This window comes from Pristiophorus japonicus, chromosome 18 (genome assembly GCF_044704955.1).
Source record: "Pristiophorus japonicus isolate sPriJap1 chromosome 18, sPriJap1.hap1, whole genome shotgun sequence".
Lineage (NCBI taxonomy): Eukaryota > Metazoa > Chordata > Chondrichthyes > Pristiophoridae > Pristiophorus > Pristiophorus japonicus.
The window spans coordinates 35,311,918-35,337,212 of record NC_091994.1 but is presented as its reverse complement, the minus strand read 5'-3'; the positions used below and the strand labels follow the sequence as shown (position 1 = coordinate 35,337,212).

At 49.1% G+C, this 25,295-nt stretch overlaps 1 long non-coding RNA gene across 1 annotated transcript in view; it reads left to right on the top strand.

Annotated features, from left to right (window-relative positions):
- The first annotated feature begins 7,409 nt into the window (after positions 1-7,409).
- LOC139229199 (uncharacterized) overlaps positions 7,410-25,295 on the top strand; it is a 54,989-nt gene continuing 37,103 nt past the window's right edge. Inside the window, exon 1 of the long non-coding RNA XR_011587685.1 lies at positions 7,410-7,599. This is a non-coding gene — a long non-coding RNA (uncharacterized lncRNA). The remainder of the gene's footprint in view (positions 7,600-25,295) is intronic.

The window sequence follows — 25,295 nt, the reverse complement described above, 5'->3', positions numbered from 1 at the left end:
TATATTCTGAGTGTTTGTGACTTTTATCAGCAGCGTGCGTCAGTGTAGGAAAGGCAACACGGTGTATTCCTCTATAGAAACACACATAGAGAACTATTTACCTGCTTAAAGTGAGCACAGTGTTGAGGGATATAAAACTAGATTCAGTCACTGGTGCCACCTCCCAGTTCCATTGTTGATTTGGACTCCCCACCTGTTTGGGTCGGGGGTGTTAACTGACAGCCCGAGCTATCCCTCCCCTGACTGATATCTGAACCCGCCTAGATGGAACCGAAAAGCAGGGTGGAGTTGAACAGTCAGTGATTCCCCCTGTATCCTGTAGCCAAAAGGATGCCCATTTGAGCTGGTAACAGGCAGTGCCACTTTATTCTGGGCAAATCTCACAGGGCAAAACTGGGATAAGTAAAAAACTTTCCATGCTGTGATTCCCATATGGGGAACTAGGAGTGGGAAATAAAATAAATCCAGCTGTGAAATTATGTTGTTGAAATAAATGGGTTAATGTCTCCATAAAATTGAGAGATGTCAGACACTGTTATTTCAAGCCCGATGTACAGAGTGCAATCTGTCCAGCTCTATGTGGTTTTAGGAATCTGTGGCAGATGGGTGATTGTAAACTGTGCAAAGATACTTGCAACTAAAGACTGAATTGAAGAGTTCACAGATGAACATTTTAAACACCAGACTCAGTAGAGACAGACTCCCTTGTGTAAACAACAAGTATTGGACTGGCTAAGGAACCTGGCTGAGGTTTGATCTATTAATCTGGAGCTTAGTTTTGTTTCTTAGCCTTGTTCCTGTATTTAGCTCCATAGTATGCAAAAGCATCAAAGGCATTGTTCATGATATTAGGGAACAAACTTATCATACGAGACTCCTTTTAACCAGGCTAACATATACCTTTAAAATATGTCATCCAATGGGTTAGATGTTTGGCCTCTAATATTTTGAGCTTCAGCAATCACCAGTTTGTTCCTGATTCTCTGGGAGTTGCATCACAAGGTTCCTGTGGTGGAACTGCTTGTGATTTATGATCACTTAAAGATTTCTCCAATTGAAAATGCTGTAAATATCCCCACATTTCACTAAATATCGAAAAGGAGAAACCAGCAGTGTATACATTGGAATTTCAACAGTGACGAATTTTCAAACCAGTGGCTGATTGTAGAAAAGGCCACTTTATAGCCATGTCATTTTTCTATTGTAGATGTTAAGTTATTGAAATGCTGGAATAAAATGACCTTTTATTAAATCGAAGCAGCTCCAGCCCGCGGGCACTGCAATGTCTTGGATGAGCTGTCAGGCCTGACATCCCACGGATTTTAATTCACATCTGCTCCTCCACCCTTCATCCTCATTGTGTTGAAATTAGTATTCCTCGCAATGTCTCCTGCTCTAACTCAAACTTCCCCAGAGCCTCAAACTGTGCAATTCCTCACCTCCCTGTCTTTGCTTCCTCCTTCAATCTGCAGGTCTTCAAAGCTCGACACCATCTAATTACCACCATTTCATTTGCCTTGTCTTCTCTCCAGCCTTGGTGGCCTGTACTTCATCTGGGGATCTTAATATTAATATGTTAAGATTCCAAGTACCACATTTTTCCCAATCACATGAAACTCTGAATAGGATCAGTCGGGATAAAGAGCAGCATCAGTGGACAGTGTCCATCCAGTGGTCAGATTTAGACCAGACAGTGTCCACCCAGTGGTCAGTCTCAGACTAGACAGTGTCCACCCAGTGGTCAATCTCAGACCAGTGCCCACCCAGTGGTCAGTCCCAGACTAGACAGTGCCCACCCAGTGGTCAGTCTCAGGCCAGACAGTGTCCACTCAGTGGTCAGTCTCAGGCCAGACAGTGCCCCCCAGTGGTCAGTCTCAGACCAGTGTTCACCCAGTGGTCAGTCTCAGACAATGTCCACCCCCAACAACCTGGGTACACCCAGGGATCAGTCTCAGACCAGACAGTGCCCACCCAGTGGTCAGTCTCAGACCGCTTGCAATGCTCACCCAGTGGTCAGTCTCAGACCAGACAGTGCCCACCTAGTGGTCAGTCTCAGACCAGTGTTCACCTAGTGGTCAGTCTCAGACCAGTGTTCACCCAGTGGTCAGTCTCAGACCAGACAGTGCTCACCCAGTGGTCAGTCTCAGACCAGTGTTCACCCAGGGTTCAGTCTCAGACCAGTGTCCACCCAGTGGTCAGTCTCAGTCCAGTGTTCACCCAGTGGTCAGTCTCAGACCAGATAGTGCCCACCCAGTGGTCAGTCTCAGACCAGTGCCCACCCAGTGGTCAGTCTCAGACCAGACAGTGCCCACCCCCAACAACCTGGGTACACAGTCTTCAACAAGCTATCATTGTTTGGTGATTTATTTGGACAGAATGGGTTGTTGATGCTTCGTCACAATTGCAGCGAGCGGCCTTACACAGTTGAATTACTGTCCGCGACGCTGTCTGTGACTGACTAAAAGCACTGGAGGAAGAATGTCAGAAGACAATAAATGAGAGATTTATTGTGTTGACGTCACAGGGAGGTGTTCGGGGCATCAATGAGATCACGTGTCGCGGCAGGGACGGGGAATCGCTATTTCTAAAGGGACAGTAAGCACATTTCCAGAGGTGTTCACATGGCAACCGATGCGGAGAGATTTTGGAGTGTGGGTGGTTTTAAGTGGGTGAGTGTATAAGAGTTGATGCGTGCTTGCAATGAAATGAAACGGCCCGCACGCCCCATGCAGCCACCTCTGTGACATCTCGGGAAGCCGAGGACACATTGCGTGGTGTGTGCTGTTTAAAGGGTCTGCCTTTTGTGTGGTGCCCTTCCAAAATGTTATCAGTTCGAAGTTCGATGATGTTTGGCACCGGGTGATTTTGTGATAATTATGTTCTCTTTGTGACTAACAGTTCACGGGAACATACAGTGGAAGTGTAACTCAGTGAATGTGAGTGCTTGCTGTGTGGGTTCAGTCTTTTTTTTAACCTGGTTTATGTCTGTGTGCGCATGGGAAATGGTTGATGTGTTGTATTTCTTAATTAGTCCTTCAATAAAGATGTATATATTTAAAATAGGCCTCTCTTGTTCTGTTTGTGGGAAGCAGACTTTGTGTAATTAAATAATTAAAACCTTCAGACCCCATTTTAATTCATGGTACTTCAATGTGTAGACACTGCTTAGAAGGACAAAGACAGACAGATCATACTACATCATGGCCCAGTTGTATGAGATTTGTTCATTCAAACCAACGCTACTGAAGCATTCTATGGAGCAATGCTAGGGTAACCAGGATAATACTGGAGTAATGTTGGAATAATAGTGCAATAATACTGTGATAACACAGACATGACTGGGGTACTACGGTGCAAGTACGGGGCCAATGCTGGGGTAACACTTAGGCGATACTGAGCTAACAGGATGTAGTGGCTTAATACTCGGGGAACACTGGAGAAATCTTGAGTTAATTAATAGGCAATGCCAGGCAAAACTGGGGTAAAACGATGTCCGTTGTGGCTCATTGGTAACAATCTCACCTCAGAAGTTTGTTGGTTCAAGTCCTACTCCTGAGACTTGGAGCTGATACAACAGAGCAGTACTGAGGGAGTGCTGCACTGTCGGAGTGGCAGTACTGAGGGAGTGCTGCACTGTCGGAGTGGCAGTACTGAGGGAGTGTTGCACTGTCGGAGGGGCAGTACTGAGGGAATGCTGCACTGTCGGAGTGGCAGTACTGAGGGAATGCTGCACTGTCGGAGTGGCAGTACTGAGGGAGTGTTGCACTGTCGGAGTGGCAGTACTGAGGGAATGCTGCACCGTTGGAGGAGCCATCTTTAAGATGTGACATTAAACTGAGGCCCTGTCTGCCCTCTTGGGTGGATGTAAAATATCCCATTGAACTATTTGAAGAAGTGTGGGTGAGTTCTCCATGGTGTCCTGGTCAATATTTATCCCTCAACCAATATCACTAAAACAGATTATCTGGTCAATATCACATTGTTGTGGGAGTTTGCTGTGCGCAAATTGGCTGCAGTGATTCCCACATTACAATAGTGACTACACTTCAAAAGTACTTCATTGGCTGCAAAGTGCTTTGGGATGTCCTGAGGTTATGAATGGCGCTATATAAATGCAAGTCTTTTAATACTGGTGCAATACTGCAGTAGAATGGTGGCGATACTACAAACATAAGAAGTAGGAGCAGGAGTAGGCCATATGGCCCCTCGAGTCTGTTCCACCATTCAATAAGATCATGGCTGATCTTCTACCTCAACTCCACTTTCCTGCCCGATCCCCATATCCCTCGATTCCTCTGTAGTCCAAAAATCTCAACCTTGAATATACTCGGAGGCTCAGCATCCACTGCTCTCTGGGGCAGTGAATTCCAAAGATTCACAACCCTCCGAGTGAAGAACTTCCTCCTCATATCAGTCTTAAATGGCCGGCCCCTTATCCTGAGACTATGCCCCCTAGTTCTAGACTCTCCAGCCAATGGAAACGACCTCTCAGCATCTGCCCTGTCAATCCCCCTCAGAATCTTATGTTTCAATGAGATCACCTCTCATTCTTCTAAACTCCAGAGAGTTTGTTCCAATTTACTCAATCTCTCCTCTAGGACCACCCTCTCATCCCAGGAATCAATCTAGTGAACCTTTGTTGCACCTCGTCTAAGGTAAATACATCCTTCCTTAAATAAGAAGACCAAAACTGTGCACAATAATCCAGGTGTGGTCTCACCAGAGCCCTGTACAAGTGTAGCAAGACTCCAACCCTCTCACAATAAAGGCCAACATGCCATTTACCTTCCTAATTGCTTGCTGTACCTGTTGCTAACTCTCTGTGTTTCTTATACTAGAACACCCAAATCTTTCTGAACATCGACATTTAATAGTTTCTCACCATTTCAAAAATGTTCTGTTTTTCTATTCTTCCTACCAAAGTGAATAACCTCACATTTCCCCATATTATGCTCCGTCTGACACCTCATTGCTCATTCACTTAACCTGTCCATATTTCCTTTTGCAGACTCTTTACATCCTCCTCACATAGAAACATAGAAAATAGATGCAGGATTGGCCATTCGGCCCTTCGAGCCTGCACCGCCATTCAATGAGTTCATGGCTGAACATGCAACTTCAGTACCTCCTTCCTGCTTTCTCGCCATACCCCTTGATCCCCCTAGTAGTAAGGACTACATCTTACTCATCCACCTCACTTTGTATCGTCAGCAAACTTGGATACATTGCATTCGGTCCCATCATCTAAGTCATTCATATAGATTGTAAATAGCTGAGGCCCAGCACTGATCCTTGCGGCACCCCACTAGTTACAGCCTGCCAATCTGAAAATGACCCATTTATCCCTACTCTGTTTTCTGTCCATTACCCAATCCTCTATCCATGCCACTACCTTACCCTCAACCCCAAATGACCCTTTCTTGCTTTTATGTGGCACCTTATCGAATGCCTTATGGAAATCTAAATATACTACATCCACTGGTTCCCCTTTCCCTACCCTGTTAGTTACATCCTCAATACTGTAATACATTTTTCAAACACTATTTACCTTTCATAAAACCATGTTGACTCTGCCTAAGCCTATTATGATTTTCTAAGTGCCCTGTTACCACTTCCTTAGTAATGGATTCCAGCATTTTCCCAACAACTGATGTAAGGCTAACTGGCCTGTAGTTCCTGGTTTTCTCTCTCCCTCCTTTCTTGAATAACGGGGTTATATTTGCTACTTTCCAATTCGCTGGGACCTTTCTTGATTCTAGGTAATTTTGAAAGATCGCAACCAATGCATCCACTAACTCTGCAGCCACCACTTTTAGAACCCTAGGATGCAGGCCATCAGGTCCTTCAGGGATTTGTCGGCTTTTACTCCCATTAGTTTCTCAAATACTTTTTCTCCACTGATCTTAATTACTTTAAGTTTGTCACTCTCATTAGCCCCTAGGTTCCCCACAATTTTGGTATACTTTTTGTGTCTTCAACTGTGATACAAAATATTTGTTTAAAGTCTCTGCCATTTCCTTGTTCCCCAATGTAATGTCTCAGCCTCTAAGGGACCAACGTTTACTTTTGCTACACTCTTCCTTTTTACATATTTATAGAAGCTCTTACAATCTGATTTTATATATCTTGCTAATTTACTCTCATATTCTATTTTCTCCCTTTAAATCAATTTTTTGGTCATCCATTGCTGGTTTCTAAGCTCTCCCAATCCTCAGGCTTTGCAGCATTATAAGCGTCTTATTTTAATCTAATACTATCCCTAACTTCTTTCGTTAGCCACGCATGGCTCACTTTGCCAATGGAGTTTTTAGTTCTCAGTGCAATGTATATTCGTTGAAAATGTTGGAATATTTCTTCAAATGATTGCCACTGCTTATCTACTGTCATTCCTTTTAACCTAATTTCCCAATCTACCTTAGCCAACTCGCCCCTGATGCCTACATAATTGGTTTTGTTTAAATTTAAGTGTGGGGGTTGATGCAGCCTCCTCATCTTTCTTTCTCTTTCTATTCCCTGGAGAAGTACCTCAGCTCATGAACCACGCCTTGTGCAAAACTCAAAGCACTGTACAGCCAATGAAGTACTTTTGAAGCATAGTCGCTGTTGCAATATAGGAAACACCGCAGCCAATTTGCGCATAGCAAGCTCCCACGAACAGCAATTAAATAAATGACCCGATAATCTGTTTTTTGGGATATTGGTTGTGTGCTTTGAACTCATACTGGATGATAAATTTCAGCAGGTTTTCAATTAATCTTTTAACTGTGAGCTCTTCCCTTGTTTACTTCAGAAAGCATGTCAAACTGAAAAACAGAGAGGGAGAGAGTCACACAGAAGGACAAAGACAGAGAGACAGACACCTCATCCACTGCAACTGTACTTGCCACCCTCCCAAAGTTTTTGACAGGGTCGCCACATGCTAGCACCCTGGCCAGTGCTGCCATCTCCTGTGTTCCCTTTGGGTCAGAGGAAAGGAGCATATAATAACCAAAGGCACTCATTTATGGATTTCACAGAATAATGGACAGTCGTGGAATTTGGTCCTCAAAGTGTGGGTACAAATCCAGTCAAATTCAGTCCCTGTAGAGCAATGGCCCTGATAATACACTGTACGTTACATGGCCTATTGTTATAAAATTGCTTATTCTTCAACTCAACACATGGGAGATCTACTAATATTAAAATAACAAAAGCATTTTAGACAATTCCAGTTGATAGCCACTAGATGGCAGAAGAAACCAACATTTTGTACAATTGGGTTTTCTCCCTCTGAAGCAATAGGCCGAATGTCTAAGGTTCTCACAGGGGGCGGTGTTCTAGAGAGAGAGAGAAATAGGGCTGCAAGAGATTGCTTCGCAATCCCACAGGTCACATTCTGATATTCTGGGCTGGTACTGGGTAAAGTGGGCCAGACACTGGACTTTCTGAGCTCTTGGTCCAGATCTAGGCCAGACGTGATATGAAAATCTCCACCTGCATTAAATCTGCACCTCGGCTCTGAGACAGAAGGTCATGGTTCAAGTCCCACTCCAGAGACACACACAAAATCTATGCAGACACTGACCAATGGTTGTTAAAGGGATGACTGGAGACTAAAAGGTAAGTCATTGTTTTCTCACTTATCTCAATATGAAGCCATGAGGAGCAGGGCGTCACTTCTGGCTCGGACTCACAACACCCCCTCCTGTTCACCTGTTGCCCCCATTCACCTCTCCATTCACCTCACCCCCCGTCACCCCTCTCCTCCCCCCCCCCCCCATTCACTTCCCCTCCTTCACCTCCCCCCCTCCCCATTACCACCTCCCCCTTCTCCGCCATCTCCCCCCCCCCCCCCACCCCCCCTTCCCCGGCCCTCTCTCCTCTTCCTCCTCCCTCCCCCCCCGGCCCTCCTCTCCCTCCCACCCCCCCCCCCTCCACCACACCCCTCCACCCCTCCTCCCCTCCCCGGCCCTCTCTCCTCTCCCTCCCACCCCACCCCTTCACACCCCTCCACCCCTCCTCCCCTCCTCTTCACACCCTTCCACCCCTTCTCCCCTCCTCGGCCCTCTCTCCTCTCCCTCCACCCCCCGTACCCCTTCACACCCCCCCCCCCGTCACTTCACCTCTCCCTCCCCCCTCCTCGGCCCTCTCTCCTCTCACTGCAACCCCCGTACCCCTTCACACCCCTCCCTGTCACTTCACCACTCCCTCCCCCCCCTCCTCGAGCCTCTTTCCTATCTCCTCTCCCTCCCCTACCCCCCCCCCCCCCCCACCCCTCCTTACGTTGTCTTTGTTTCTTCTGTCAATCACCTTAATGGGAACAGTTTTTCTCTATCTACTCTGTCCAGGCCCCTCATGATTTTGAACACCTCTATCAAATCTCCTCTCAACCTTCTCTGCTCGAAGGAGAACAACTCCAGCTTCTCCAGTCTATCTACATAACTGAAGTCCCTCATTCTTGTAAATCTTTCCTACACCCTCGCGGAGGACTTCACATCCTTCCTAAAGTGTGGTGCCCAGAATTAGACACAGTACTCCACCAGTGTTTTACAAAGGTTCATCATAACTTCCTGGCTTTTGTACTCTATGCTTCTCTTTATGAAGCCCAGGATCCCGTATTCGTTTTGTTAACCCTTTTCTCAACCTGCCCTGCCACCTTCAACCATTTGTGCACATATACCCCCAGGTCTCGCTGTTCCTGCACCCCCTTTAGGATTGTACCCTTTAGTTTACATTGCCACTCCTTCCAACCAAAATGTATCACTTGAGGAGCCGTCCTCTGTGAAATCATCCCAGTCTGCTCGATTAAGTTTGCAGTACATTCCTGGCTGGGATAATCTTTCCTAATGTCACTAAAAAAGATATGAGGGAAGTACAATATTTATTTTGAAGAAGTGACCTTTCTGCCGGCTCTTAAACATTCAGCTATCTGTGAAATAGTTGCGGTTTGGCCCAGATCCCGGCCAAGGAGGGTGGCAGCTTCCTGGTGTGAAGGATGAGACGGTTCCAATCCCCATCGAACTGATTTCAGAAATGGAGCATTCTGCCCTGACGGAGCAGGGACAGGGTGTTTCTGCAATTGGGAATGTTTGTCAAAGAGGGGAGACGAAAGAGTTAAAAAATAAAATCGATATTTCGCGGCCAGCCTCAGTCCCGCCAAAAACAAGTCCCTGGATCAGCGTCAAGGTTTGCGTTATAAAGATCACGAGAGTCAAATCGCAATCCTTTCCACAATTACACCTACTTTCACTTCCCTGGCACCCGTCCTGCACAGCTCACACACGCCCTTTGCCTCAGAAACCTTTACGGGATGGAGGGAATTAAAGGCGGACTCTGAGCCAAAAGAGAAATGAAACAGAAATTGGGGGCCAGGGCTGAAGAGAAGGGATTTTTTGGAAGATTCTGTAATCGGGAAGATGTGGAGGAGGGGCAGAGTTTTGGGGGGGACAAACAGATTGGTTGTGGAGCAGAGGGAGTGGGGAATGAGGAATAAGGTGGAGTCAGGGGGAGTGGGGAATGGGGAGTAAGGTGGGGTCAGGGGGAGTGGGGAATGGGGAGTACGGTGGGGTCAGGGGGAGTGGGAAGTAAGGCAGGGGAATAGGAAGTATGGTGGGGTCGTGGGGAATGGGGAGTACGGTGGGGTCAAGGGGAGTAGGGAGTAAGGCAGGGGAGTGGGGAATGGGGAGTACAGTGGGGTCAGGGGGTAGGGTCATCATCATCATAGGCAGTCCCTCAGAATCGAGGAAGACTTGCTTCCACTCTAAAAATTAGTCCTTGGGTGGCTGAACAGTCCAATACGAGAACCACAGTCCCTGTCACAGGTGGGACAGATAGTCGTTGAGGGAAATGAGGAATAAGGCGGGGTCGGGGGAGTGGAGAACGGGGAGTAAGGCGGGGTCGGCTTGTGTCGGAAGGAGTGGGGAAGAAGTAAGGATCGGGGGAGTGGGAAATGGGGAGTAAGGCGGGGTCAAAGGGAGTGGGGAACGGGGAGTAAGGCGGGGTCAAAGGGCGTGGGCAACGGGGAGTAAGGCGGGATCAAAGGGCGTGGGCAACGGGGAGTAAGACGGCGTTGGAGGGAGTGGGGAAAGGGGAGTAAGGTGGGGTCAAAGGGAGTGGGGAACGGGGAGTAAGGCGGGGTCAAAGGGAGTGGGCAACGGGGAGTAAGACGGCGTTGGAGGGAGTGGGGAATGGGGAGTAAGGTGAAGTCAATGGGAGTGGGGAACGGGGATTAAGACGGCATCGGAGGGAGTGGGGAATGGGGAGTAAGATGGCGTTGGAGGGAGTGGGGAATGGGGAGTAAGGCGGCGTTGGAGGGAGTGGGGAATGGGGAGTAAGGTGGAGTCAAAGGGAGTGGGCAACGGGGAGTAAGACGGCGTTGGAGGGAGTGGGGAATGGGGAGTAAGGCGGGGTTAATGGGAGTGGGGAACGGGGAGTAAGACGGCATCGGAGGGAGTGGGGAATGGGGAGTAAGGTGGAGTCAAAGGGAGTGGGAACAGGGAGTAAGACGGCGTCGGAGGGAGTGCTTGTGGGGACCTACAGCTGAAGGAGGTTAATGAGGTAGGGCGGGGTGAAAAGTGCACGAGTGCCCAAGGAGTGGAGCCATTGTGGAGATGTGCGGCTGGAGGAGGTTTTGAGGTTGGATGGGGCGAAGCCAAGGAGTAATATGTAGGTTAGGATGAGGATTTTGAAATCAATACAATAGACCATGAGGTGCCAGTCAAGTTCAGTTAGATCGGCACGGTGAGAGGAGATGGAGGGGAATGGGGGCAGGGAGGGAGGGGCATGAGGGGAGGAGGGGTGTTGGAGGACGATAGAAGCACAATGGAAAAGGATTGAGGGGTGTGGAGGAATATAGAGGGGCATTGAGGGAGGGGTGTTGAGGGTTGAAAGCAGAGTGTGAAAAGAATCCGGAGGCTTTGCTGTCAGTCTCAAGGAAATAAAGAGAAGCAATTAAAAAATCCAATACAATGTTGGGATACATTGCCAAAAAATGAGTATAAATGTAAAGGGGTCTGCTGGGGCTTCACAATGTGCTGGTTAGACCTCACTTGGCTAGTGTGTAGTTCTGATCTCCACACTTCAAAAGGGACCTGTAAACATTGGAGAAGGCACAGAGGAAAGCAACAAGACCATACCAAGTGTAACGGGGATGGGCTGTAAGGCAAGATTTAGAAAAGCTCAAACTCTACCCTTGTGATGAGGGTCCCACAGTTCCTGAAGGTTCCACCGGACTTCCGCCGTAACTCTGGCGGGAGACCCGGGAAACTCCCAGGAAAACCCCCTGGTTGTGCCGAGTCTCCGCTGCTTCTGGCAGCACCTTGCAAGGGTTGACGAATATTGGCCAGGGTGTGGGTAGTCCTCTAAGTGAGGACACCCAGTTCCTGAGGCTCCAGTGGCACCCGGTGTAGAAGTGGTGGCTGGTACATGGAGTGAGAGTGCCAGCCTCGCCCAGGGCATATGTGCACCCCACTGGTGTGGCTCAGGCCAAGCAAACAGCCTGGACCTCCGTAGTCTGGGGTTGGGGTGGAAAACTCCACTCTAGGGAGATCTAATCCAAGTTCTTAAAATTAAGAAAGGTTTTCAGAGTAAAAAATGAAAGATTATCTCTACTTGTTGGCAAATCAGTAACTAAGAACATCGACTGAGGATTATCACTGGGAGAAAAAAGGAGGATATTAGAAGAATGTTTTCACGCCAAAGATTATGGAATGCTGCATTGTGGGACTGGGCCCTTCATCTGGTGCCCTGCACTGTGAGACTGGGCCTGGTGCCCTGCACTGTGGGACTGGGCCTGGTGCCCTGCACTGTGGGACTGAGCCTGGTGTCCTGCACTGTGGGACTGGGCCCTTCACCTGGTGTCCTGCACTGTGGGACTGGGCCTGGTGTCCTGCACTGTGGGACTGAGCCTGGTGTCCTGCACTGTGGGTCTGGGCCTGGTGTCCTGCAGTGTGGGACTGGGCCTGGTGTCCTGCACTGTGGGACTTGGCCTGGTGCCCTGCACTGTGGGACTGAGCCGAGTGTCCTGCAGTGTGGGACTGGGCCTGGTGCCCTGCACTGTGGGACTGGGCCTGGTGCCCTGCACTGTGGGACTGAGCCTGGTGTCCTGCACTGTGGGACTGGGCCCTTCACCTGGTGTCCTGCACTGTGGGACTGGGCCTGGTGCCCTGCACTGTGGGACTGGGCCTGGTGCCCTGCACTGTGGGACTGAGCCTGGTGTCCTGCACTATGGGACTGAGCCTGGTGTCCTGCACTGTGGGACTGGGCCTGGTGTCCTGCACTGTGGGACTGAGCCTGGTGTCCTGCACTGTGGGACTGGGCCTGGTATCCTGCACTGTGGGACTGGGCCTGGTGTCCTGCAGTGTGGGACTGAGCCTGGTGTCCTGCACTGTGGGACTGGGCCCATCACCTGGTGTCCTGCACTGTGGGACTGGGCCTGGTGTCCTGCACTGTGGGACTGGGCCCATCACCTGGTGTCCTGCACTGTGGTACTGAGCCTGGTGTCCTGCACTGTGGGACTGAGTCTGGTGTCCTGCACTGTGGGACTGAGCCTGGTGTCCTGCACTGTGGGACTGGGCCTGGTGTCCTGCACTGTGGGACTGGGCCCTTCACCTGGTGTCCTGCACTGTGGGACTAGGCCTGGTGTCCTGCACTGTGGGACTAGGCCTGGTGTCCTGCACTGTGGGACTGAGCCTAGTGTCCTGCAGTGTGGGACTGGGCCTGGTGCCCTGCACTGTGGGACTGGGCCTGGTGCCCTGCACTGTGGGACTGAGCCTGGTGTCCTGCACTGTGGGACTGGGCCCTTCACCTGGTGTCCTGCACTGTGGGACTGGGCCCATCACCTGGTGTCCTGCACTGTGGTACTGAGCCTGGTGTCCTGCACTGTGGGACTGAGTCTGGTGTCCTGCACTGTGGGACTGGGCCTGATTCCCCTGCACTGTTGGACTGGGCCTGGTGCCCTGCACTGTGGGACTGGGCCCTTCACCTGGTGTCCTGCACTGTGGGACTAGGCCTGGTGTCCTGCACTGTGGGACTAGGCCTGGTGTCCTGCACTGTGGGACTGAGCCTAGTGTCCTGCAGTGTGGGACTGGGCCTGGTGCCCTGCACTGTGGGACTGGGCCTGGTGCCCTGCACTGTGGGACTGAGCCTGGTGTCCTGCACTGTGGGACTGGGCCCTTCACCTGGTGTCCTGCACTGTGGGACTGGGCCTGGTGCCCTGCACTGTGGGACTGGGCCTGGTGCCCTGCACTGTGGGACTGAGCCTGGTGTCCTGCACTATGGGACTGAGCCTGGTGTCCTGCACTGTGGGACTGGGCCTGGTGTCCTGCACTGTGGGACTGAGCCTGGTGTCCTGCACTGTGGGACTGGGCCTGGTATCCTGCACTGTGGGACTGGGCCTGGTGTCCTGCAGTGTGGGACTGAGCCTGGTGTCCTGCACTGTGGGACTGGGCCCATCACCTGGTGTCCTGCACTGTGGGACTGGGCCTGGTGTCCTGCACTGTGGGACTGGGCCCATCACCTGGTGTCCTGCACTGTGGTACTGAGCCTGGTGTCCTGCACTGTGGGACTGAGTCTGGTGTCCTGCATTGTGGGACTGAGCCTGGTGTCCTGCACTGTGGGACTGGGCCTGGTGTCCTGCACTGTGGGACTGGGCCTGGTGCCCTGCACTGTGGGACTGGGCCCATCACCTGGTGTCCTGCACTGTGGGACTGGACCTGGTGTCCTGCACTGTGGGACTGGGCCCATCACCTGGTGTCCTGCACTGTGGGACTGGGCCTGGTGTCCTGCACTGTGGGACTGGGCCCATCACCTGGTGTCCTGCACTGTAGGACTGAGCCTGGTGTCCTGCACTGTGGGACTGAGTCTAGTGTCCTGCACTGTGGGACTGAGCCTGGTGTCCTGCAGTGTGGGACTGAGCCTGGTGTCCTGCACTGTGGGACTGAGCCTGGTGTCCTGCAGTGTGGGACTGAGCCTGGTGTCCTGCACTGTGGGACTGAGCCTGGTGTCCTGCACTGTGGTACTGGGCCCATCACCTGGTGTCCTGCACTGTGGGACTGGCCCCTTCACCTGGTGCCCTGCACTGTGGGACTGGGCCCTTGACCAACATTTCTCAGTATAAAGAAAAAAGGACAAAGCAGTGCTTTTCTGTGGTTCCAGGGGCAGTCTCCCTTTTGCTGCAATGCAGTTCTCTGGTTCCAACTCCCCAACGCCAGTCCTGTCTCTTAACCTGAGGAGCAGTCAGCAGCTTTTAATTCCCGCTGACTCTACAAGCTGCTTCATTTGGTACTGAAGTAACTGATCGATGATCTCATCCAATTTTTGATCAAACACCATATTCCCTGTTTGCCAAGTACAGAAGCTTTTAAGTGTCTGAACTGAATGTTCTGCGGCAGTAAAAGTGTCGGGGTCGGGCGGGGGGACAGAAAGCGCTTAAAACAAATTGAAAGATAAAGAAACCACGAAAAACTGGGCGAGGGAAGAGATAACAAAAGACTAGAAGGGAAGAGGTGTGGTACTGAGCCACACAGAACAGCTAGATCCCAGGTTCCATCCCTGGTTTCAGTTGAGTTAGCTGATCTTAGCCAGGACAGCAGTTTTACCACTTTAATTGGTCCCTGTGCCACTGGGCTCTGGGTGGGGGTGAGAAATAAAGCAGGGTTCCAACTTTCCACTCCTGGTCCCTATCCAGGGACTCCTCGTGGAGAGTGTGCATGCATTGAGTGGGGACAGGATCCGGCTCAGCTGAGCGGGGCGCCCCCCACCTACATTGGGTGGGGATTGAATCAGGCTCAGATGTGTGCCCCCCCCCCCTTGCCCGTGTCCCTACATTGGGTGGGGACAGGATCCGGCTCAGCTGTGCAGCCCCATAGAAACATAGAAAATAGGTGCAGGAGTAGGCCATTCGGCCCTTCGAGCCTGCACCACCATTCAATAAGATCATGGCTGATCATTCCTTCAGTACCCCTTTCCTGCTTTCTCTCCATACCTCTTGATCCCTTTAGCTGTAAGGGCCATATCTAACTCCCTCTTGAATATATCCAATGAACTGGCATCAACGACTCTCTGCGGTAGGGAATTCCACAGGTTAACAACTCTCTGAGTGAATAAGTTTTTCCTCATCTCAGTCCTAAACGGCCTGCCCCTTATCCTAAGATTGTGTCCCCTGGTTCTGGACTTCCCCAACATCGGGAACATTTTCCCCGCAACTAGCCTGTCCAGTCCAGTCAGAATCTTATATGTTTCGATGAGATCCCCTCTCATCCTTCTAAACTCCAGTGTATAAAGGCCCAGTTGATCCAGTCTCTCCTCATATGTCAGTCCAACCATCCCTGGAATCAGTCTGGTAAATCTTTGCTGCACTCCCTTAATAGCAAGAACGTCCTTCCTCAGATTAGGAGACCAAAACTGAACACAATATTCCAGGTGGGGCCTCACCAAGGCCCTGTACAACTGCAGCAAGACCTCCCTGCTCCTATACTCAAACCCCTTCTATGAAGGCCAACATGCCATTTGCCTTCTTCATCGCCTGCTGTACCTGCATGCCAACTTTCAATGACTGATGAACCATGATACCCAGGTTTCGCTGCACCTCCCCTTTTCCTAATCTGCCGCCATTCAGATAATATTCTGCCTTCGTGTTTTTGCCCCCAAAGTGGATAAACTCACATTTATCCACATTATACTGCATCTGCCATGTATTTGCCCACTCGCCTAACCTGTCCAAGTCACCCTACAGCCTCTTAGCGTCCTCCTCACAGCTCACACCGCCACCCAGTTTAGTGTCATCTGCAAACTTGGAGATATTACACTCAATTCCATCATCTAAATCATTAATATATATTGTAAAGAGCTGGGGTCCCTGCACTGAGCCCTGCGGCACTCCACTAGTCACTGCCTGCCATTCTGAAAAGGACCCGTTAATCCCGACTCTTTGCTTCCTGTCTGCCAACCAGTTCTTTACCCCCAATACCATGTGCTTTGATTTTGCACACCAATCTCCTGTGTGGGACCTTGTCAAAAGCCTTTTGAAAGTCCAAATACACCACATCCACTGCTTCTCCCTTGTCCACTCTACTAGTTACATCCTCAAAAAATTCCAGAAGATTTGTCAAGTATGATTTCCCTTTCATAAATCCATGCTGACTTGGACCAATCCTATCACTGTTCTCCAAATGCGCTGCTATTTCATCCTTAATAATTGATTCCAACATTTTCCCCACCACCGATGTCAGGCTAACGGGTCCACAATTACCCGTTTTCTCTCTCTCCTTTTTTTAAAAAGTGGTGTTACATTAGCAACCCTCCAGTCCATAGGAACTGATCCAGAGTCGATAGACTGTTGGAAAATTATCACCAATGCATCCATTATTTCTAGCGCCACTTCCTTAAGTATTCTGGGATGTAGACTATCAGGCCATGGGGATTTATCGGCCTTCAATCCCATCAATTTCCCTAACACAATTTCCCGCCTAATAAGGATATCCTTCAGTTCCTCCTTCTCACTAGACCCTCGGTCCCCTAATACATCCGGAAGGTTATTTGTGTCTTCCTTTGTGAAGACAGAACCAAAGTACGTGTTCAATTGGTCTGCCATTTCTTTGTTCCCCATTATAAATTCACCCGAATCTGACTGCAGTGGACCTACGTTTGTCTTCACTAGTCTTTTTCTCTTCACATATCTATAGAAGCTTTTGCAGTCAGTTTTTATGTTTCCGGCAAGCTTACTCTCATACTCTATTTCCCCCCTCTTAATTAAACCCTTTGTCCTCCTCTGCTGAATTCTAAAATTCTCCCAGTCTTCCAGTTTGCTGCTTTTTCTAGCTAATTTGTATGCCTTTTCTTTGGAATTAATACTATCCTTAATTTCCTTTGTTCGCCACGGTTGAGCCACCTTCCCCGTTTTATTTTTACTTCAGACAGGGATGTACAATTGCTGAAGTTCGTCCATATGATCTTTAAAGATTTGCCATTGCCTATCCACCACCAACTCTTTAACTATCATTTGCCAGTCTAATCTAGCCAATTCGCGCCTCATACCATCAAAGTTACCTTTCCTTAAATTCAGGACCCTAGTTTCTGAATTAACTTTGTCACTCTCCATCTTAATAAGGAATTCTACCATATTATGGTCACTCTTCCCCAAGGGGCCTCGCACAACAAGATTGCTAATTAGTCCCTTCTCATTACACATCACCCAGTCTAGGATGGCCAGCTCTCTGGTTGGTTCCTCGACATATTGGTCTAGAAAACTATCCCTAATACACTCCAGGAAATCCTCCTCCACCGCATTGCTATCAGTTAGGTTAGCCCAATCAATATGTAGATTAAAGTTGCCCATGATTACTGCTGTACCTTTATTGCACACATCTCTTATTTCTTGTTTGATGCTGTCCCCAACCTCACCACTACTATTTGGTGGCCTGTACACAACTCCCACTAGCGTTTTCTGCCCTTTGGTATTCCGTACCTCCACCCATACCGATTCCAGGCTAATGTCCTTCCTTACAATTGCATTAATTTCCTCTTTAACCAGCAACGCCACCCCACCTCCTTTTCCTTTCTGTCTGTCCTTCCTAAATGCTGAATACCCATGTATGTTGAGTTCCCAGCCTGAGTCACTCTGGAGCCATGTCTCCGTGATGCCAATCACATTGTATCTGTTAACTGCTATCGGTGCAGTTAATTCATCCACCTTATTCCGAATACTCCTCGCATTGAGGCACAGAGCCTTCAGGCTTGTCTTTTTAACACACTTTGACCCTTTCAAATTTTGCTGTAAAGTGGCCCTTTTTGTTTTTTGCCTTGGGTTTCTCTGCCCTCTACTTTTACTATTCTCCTTTCTAGCTTTTGCTTCTGTCTCCATTTTATTTCCCTCTGTCTCCCTGCATAGGTTCCCATCCCTCTGCCATATTAGTTTAACTCCTCCAGAACAGCACTAGCAAACACTTCCCCCTAGGGCATTGGTTCTGGTCCTGCCTAGGTGCAGACCGTCCGGTTTGTACTGGTTCCACCTCCCCCAGAACCGGTTCCAATGCCCCAGGAATTTGAATCTCTCCCTTCTGCATCACTGCTCAAGCCACGTATTCATCTGAGCTATCCTGCGATTCCTACTCTGACTAGCACGTGGCACTGGTAGCAATCCTGAGATTACTACCTTTGAGGTCCTGCTTTTTAATTTAACTCCTAGTTCCCTAAATTCGTCTCGTAAGACCTCATCCCATTTTTTTACCTATATCGTTGGTACCTATATGTACCACGGCAACTGGCTTTCACCCTCACTTTTCAGAATGTCCTGCACCCGCTCCGAGACATCCTTGACCCTTGCACCAGGGAGGCAACATACCATACTGGAGTCTCGGTTGCGGCCGCAGAAACGCCTATCTATTCCCCTTACAATTGAATCCCCTATCACTATAGCTCTCCCGTCCCCCTCCCACCCGTCCCTACATGGGATTCGGACAGGACCAGGTCCAGCTGTGAGCTCCCCACGCCCCCCACCACACACTGAAGCAACCTGCCGACTCACTGACTAGGCTCACGTATGGCGAAGGGGAACTTGGGGCGAGCTATGGGAAAACGGCTGATGTTCAACATCCCGTATCCCAGTGAGAGTCAGCGCCTTCAGAAACTGGGGGAGGCAAGAGAAAAGCAGCAGTATACCCATCCAAATACTGCATCATTTACTGCAGTTTAGTTTAGTTTTTTGGGTCCCATTTCTATTGTTTTGATTCAGATTTTATTTTTCAAGTGTGAACCCTCAGGCACAAGGCTTATCGTTTCCATGGTACCGGGGAGCTGCTTGTTGCTAGGTTACAGCACAGTAAATAACTCCACCAAAATGGACTCCTTCAAAAATCCACAGCATTGGAAATCTGTTGCTGCCAATTTATGAAGGTCCCTTTGGATTCTGTGAGGCTGCAACACAGCAGGAGGCAGAGATAAATGTACACGGGCCAATTAGCCTAACATCCCAAAGGATATGTCATCAGCAGCAAGTGTAAGAAACACAACGGGGCTAATAGGCTTAATGAGTGATTACAGGAAAGATACGGAAATAAAGTACGCCATTGCCTTGTTGTCTTTTGTTAACTTTGTCTCTAATTTCACGAGTTATCTTGTCAACCTTGGCCTTATGTTACTCTGCACTTGAATATTTCAGGGCATCATCTGACGGAGACAGGAGATCAGTTTAATGATGGGGGGAGTGATAAAGCGGTCAGAAAGGTTTAATGGGCTGAGGGAGTGATAGAGAGAGGAGATGGGTTTAATGGGGGGAGTGATAGAGAGGAGATGGGTTTAATGGGCTGAGGGAGTGATAGAGAGAGGAGATGGGTTTAATGGGGGGAGTGATAGAGAGAGGAGATGGGTTTAATGGGCTGAGGGAGTGATAGAGAGAGGAGATGGGTTTAATGGAGGGAGTGATAGAGAGGAGATGGGTTTAATGGGCTGAGGGAGTGATAGAGAGGAGATGGGTTTAATGGGGGGAGTGATAGAGAGGAGATGGGTTTAATGGGGGGAGTGATAGAGAGGAGATGGGTTTAATGGAGGGAGTGATAGAGAGAGGAGATGGGTTTAATGGAGGGAGTGATAGAGAGGAGATGGGTTTAATGGGGGGAGTGATAGAGAGGAGATGGGTTTAATGGAGGGAGTGATAGAGAGGAGATGGGTTTAATGGAGGGAGTGATAGAGAGGAGATGGGTTTAATGGGGGGAATGATAGAGAGGAGATGGGTTTAATGGAGGGAGTGATAGAGAGGAGATGGGTTTAATGGAGGGAGTGATAGAGAGGAGATGGGTTTAATGGAGGGAGTGATAGAGAGAGGAGATGGGTTTAATGGGGGGAATGATAGAGAGGAGATGGGTTTAATGGAGGGAGTGATAGAGAGGAGATGGGTTTAATGGAGGGAGTGATAGAGAGGAGATGGGTTTAATGGAGGGAGTGATAGAGAGAGGAGATGGGTTTAATGGGGGAGTGATAGAGAGAGGAGATGGGTTTAATGGAGGGAGTGATAGAGAGAGGAGATGGGTTAATGGGGGCAGTGATAGAGAGGAGATGGGTTTAATGGGGGCAGTGATAGAGAGGAGATGGGTTTAATGGGGGGAGTGATAGAGAGGAGATGGGTTAATGGGGGCAGTGATAGAGAGGAGATGGGTTTAATGGGGGGAATGATAGAGAGGAGATGGGTTTAATGGGGGGAATGATAGAGAGGAGATGGGTTAATGGGGGCAGTGATAGAGAGGAGATGGGTTTAATGATTTACGGAGGGAGTGGGGGGGAGGAGAGATTTTTAGCTACAGGAGTTTGAGCCAGGAGCTGAGTTGAGCAGCACAAATCACAATGCACATCACTACACTCCTGTCCTTTGGATCAGAGGTTGGAATGGATACTGTAAGAGGAAAATTCGGAGGGAAGTCAGGGAGCTGAAATTTGGGATGAGTGAGAAACAAAAGATCGGGATGGGGGCAGGGGGAGGAACTAAACATTTGAGGAGATGTTGTGAATGTGGCAGAAGGTGCAGGGAATGAAAGAAAAGAACTGAGAGAGCTGAGGTGGTGAGGACAGTTTTGAATCTCCCCAGGGCTGCTGTGAGTTATGAATCTTTAAGCTTTACTTTCATATTATTCATGATGTCAGTGGAGTGATCTGTCGCTGTGCTAACGGCAAAGGTGGTGTGCCATGTTGTGTATGAGTGGTGTCTCCCAGACATTGCTGTTTGTAGCTGGGAGTTGGAGCATTACCAGCCAATCCAAGCATTGCTATTGCCTGGCCATGGTTGAAAGCATAGTCACTGGGTGGTGAGCCCTGGATGAATAGATCTGAAGTTGGCAATGAGAATTCATTTTGTGAAGAAGTTCTGTGTGCAGGAAAGCAACGGGAAGGGGCTTAGTCTGCATAATTCCGCCTGGTACGATAACTCAAGTCCATTTGCGTCTGATGAGATCACTGAACAAAGCCCTGGCATATCCCACAATGAAGGAAGGAGAATCAGAGGCTGGGTTACCTTCATGAGTCACCATGCCAGCCGCTACCATCCTGGTCCCACCCCAGCCCCTGCACCCAACTCCACGAGAGAGCTGCAAGGTGATTTGGGTAGCGGTTCATCATGTGACTGCCCTCTCCCCTGAGATTAGCCCATAATGTGAGCTTTAATTTGACCCAAAACCCTTCCATTGTTTGTGCAGTCCACAGGGATATATCTGATTGCTGTTTCCCTCGCTACTCACTAATTAGCACAAAGCAGCCCTGATTATTGCCACATAAGCTGCCTCGCTGCTGGTAATTAGATGCAATGACAAGGCCAGCTGCTTTGGTCCGAATTTTTTTTAAAAGGGCAAATGCAGTGAATCGCAGGAATATTATAACAAGGGCTCTCAAACCCCTGTGACATTCAGTGTCACAAAGTCCTTTGAGTTGGTGACCAGGGCAACTCAGGGAAAGAAGCTCCTCAAACTTAGTTCAGAATTTTTTAAGCAACTTAGAAAATTCTGATGACCCTGCACTGACTCATTTACAGCATCGGGCAGAAAAAGAGGAGACTGGAGAGAAAGGGAAAGAAAGAGACAGAGCGACCAGAGAAAGAGCGAGAAAGGGAAAGGAAGAGACAGAGCGACCAGGGATGGGGACGGTAGCATAGCGGTTAAGTTACGGGACTAGTAATCCAGTGGCCTGGACTAGTAATCAGGAGACATGAGTTCAAATCCCACCATGACAGCTTTTGACTGAGTGTGGCATCAAGGAACCCGAGTAAAATAGATGTCAATGCGAATCAGGGGGGGAAATCTCAACTGATTGGAGTCATACCTAGCACAAAGGAAGATTGTTGTGGTTTGTTAGAGGTTAATCGTCTCAGCCCCAGGACATTGCTGCAGGAGTTCCTCAGGGCAATGTCCTAGGCCCAACCATCTCCAGCTGCTTCATCAATGACCTTCCCTCCATCACAAGGTCAGAAGTGGGGATGTTCGCTGATGATTGCAGAGTGTTCAGTTCCATTCGCAACTCCTCAGATAATGAGGCAGTCCATGCCTGCATGCAGCAAGACCTGGGGCTTGGGCATATAAGTGGCAAGTAACATTCGCGCCACATAAGTGCCAGGCAATGACTATCTCCAACAAGCGAGAGTCTAAACACCGCCCCTTGATATTCAACGGCATTACCATCGCCGAATCCCCCACCATCAACATCCTGGGAGTCACCATTGATCAGAAACTTAACTGGACCAGCCACATAAATACTGTGGCAACAAATGCAGGTCAGAGCCTGGGTCTTCTGCAGTGAGTGTCTCACCTCCCGACTACCCAAAGCCTTTTCACCATCTACAAGGCACAAGTCAGGAGTGTAATGGAATATTCTCCTCTTGCCTGGATGAGTACAGCTCCAGCAACACTCAAGAAGCTCGACACCATCCAGGACAAAGCAGCCCGCTTGATTGGCACCCCATCCACTACCTTCAAGTTTGGCTGAGTTTCCGTTAGGGTTTGGCTGCTTTAGACAAAGTGAGCAGAGGAGCAGTTATCAGCGGAAACATCTTTTAATGTTGCCTGACTGGAATATTTCGGGGTTGTACACCAATGGGCCAGTTAGCTAGCTGGACACGCTCCATCTATCCGCCTGGCTGAGCAGTCTGAAGAATCTATTGGCAAACATGAAGCATTTTGGAAATGACAGCGATATGAGGTATTGGCAGATGGGGGAATTGCTTGTTCCAGGAGTCACACCATGGAACTGTACAGTCATGGGTCACACTCACACACACGCACATATAGATGCGCACACACACACTTACACACACCCCTACATCTCTTTAATTTGCACTGTAGGAAAGGTAGCTAACAAATCAAACTGGAATCTTAAAGTGCTTGAATTTGGACACGAGGAACTTGCGCCTGAAACGTTAAGTCTGCTCCAGGATTGTCTGCAAAAGTGCTAACTTTTAAATAAAGGCCACGTGCGCACTCACGGACATGAAATCACTGATTGTTGATTGGTCAGTGGCACTTTCTAGATCCTAGCATCAGAAGTTCATCAATATTGAAATTAAAACAGAAAGTTCTGAAAACGCACAGCATTTTCAGTGTATGTGTGTGGGCAGGAATTTTGCTTCAGAACTGCACAGTTTGTAGGAGAGTCTTCCGTCTGCGCACTACCACTCTGTGTTTTACAGGAAGCGCAAGACGAGAGATCTGCTAACGGAGCAGGGGCGGCCCACCTGAAGGTGGTTAATCAGGTGGCAGACAGCAGTGGGCCGGTGAAGTTTGGTTGGATAAAGGGAGTGCTGGTTGGTAGCTCGATTGAGAATCTCCCGCTGGTTGGGCCTGAAATTGTGTGTGGGGAGGGGAGGAGGAAAGGAGGGGTATTGATGGAGTGTAAATAGCCTTCAAATTAGAAACCTTAGCACAAATCAGCAAGGAACAGGATATCAGGTTCCACATCCCACGTAAATAAGAATGTGACTGACTGTCTCTGTGCTGGTCTCCAGGCAGTGTGGTGAGAGATAGATAAGCTGGAACAAGCAATGTTTGTGAGTGAAGGTGACAGCTTGCTGTTGGCCAGATGCATTTATTTGCATCCCTCTCCCAGCTGAAGTCCCTTACCTAAGCGCTCTCTCTCCCCCGCCACCTTCCAGGTTCTCTCTCTCTCTACTCCTCACCCCCACCACACCCAGGCTCTCCCCCCCCCCCACACCTCCCGGGTTCTCTCTCTCTCTCTCTCTCTCTCCCCCCACCCCTCCCAGGCTCTCTCGTTCCCCCCACCCCCCAGGCTCTCTCCCTCTCTTTAACCACACCCCCACAGGCTCTCACTCTCTCTCTCTCTCTCCCCCCCACCCCCAGTGTCTCTCTCTCTCTCTCTCTCCCTCCCGCTCCCCCCCCCCCCAACTCTCCCAGGCTCTCTCTCTCTCTCTTTCACCACCATCCCCATCCCCACAGGCGCTCTCTCTCTCTCCTCATCACCCCCGGGCTCTCTTTCTCTCTCTCTCCCCCTACCTCAGGCTCTTTCTCTCTCTCTCCCTCCCCCCCCCTCCACCACCTCAGGCTCTCTATCTCTCCTCCCTGCTCCCCCCCCCCTCCGCAGGTTCTCTCTCCACCCCCCCCCCCCCCCCCCCCCCCGCCGCTCAGCGGGAGGCACGGGGACCAGTCAGAGGAATATATTGGAGTAACAAACCCCAGAATACAAACCACTACCAAAGGGTAATTTGCATCGACACAATTTGACATAGTTAAACCCGTCCGCGATTTGACTGTTACATATAAACTTACCCAGACTCAACCACAAAACTCTTCTATGATTTGACTGGAAACATACAATCATTGGCATTTTCCATGATTACTTTGGCCACCGCCTGTCTGTAAGGTGAGGTCTTTTCTGACAATGCAACCTTCCCAAGGTGACTGCATATGATAATTGTTGTTTCTAGTAGCATTCATATTCAAATAGTTCAGGGCTCGGTCCATTGTCTCGGCCTACATTGATACCAACCTTTCTGGAGCCATGGTCCAGGGTACACTTCTTTAACAATGTAACCCCTTCAGGTAAACGAATATGTGAATGTTCCTGTATCTGTTCAGACATTGTCCCGAGGGTTCATGGTCTTCGGCTGCAATGGCTGAATTAACCCTTTCTTGCCCCACTCTTCTGCGGGCTGTGATGCAGTTCTGGGTTTTTATATTTCATAGTCTAATTTTTACCGTTGGTGGGAAGAACGGATCCTACCTCTCCCCCCTTTAATATCTCTTACATTAGAGATATTACTCTCCATTCTTCTGCTATGGTGAGTGCATTGTTGGTCCCAGTCAAATATCACATTCTTTTTACACAGTTTATACATTTGATTTTATAATCCCAAATCCCCGTTATACAATCTTTCATGTTTTTTCCATTTTACCCTTTGTTTTGTTTTACACGACAACCCGAACAGATACACCATAATTCATTACATGTGAGGCAGTTCGGATCCAGGGAGGAATTTCAATATTAAACCCAATGTCCCACGAAGGTGAAATGGTCATTCCCCTGATCTCCTCTCACGTTTCTCTGCTTTTCTGCCGAAGAGTGTAGTAATGTTTTTGGGAAAGCTCCACATCCTTTGCCAGTTTTGTCAAATGCTCAGGTAATGGCGGGATATCATACCCAAAATGTGATATAATCTTGGAGGTTTGGTAAAATACCGCTCGCTGTGAGATTTACTGAGGTGTGATCTGAAACAGGGATTACCCGTTCCTGAGCCACTTAAACCTTTATCAGGAGTTTAAAACAAAAGGTTGAATCATGAACTGGACACCAGATATCATTGTGTACCCTATACTGATTCGCACTGGTGGTGA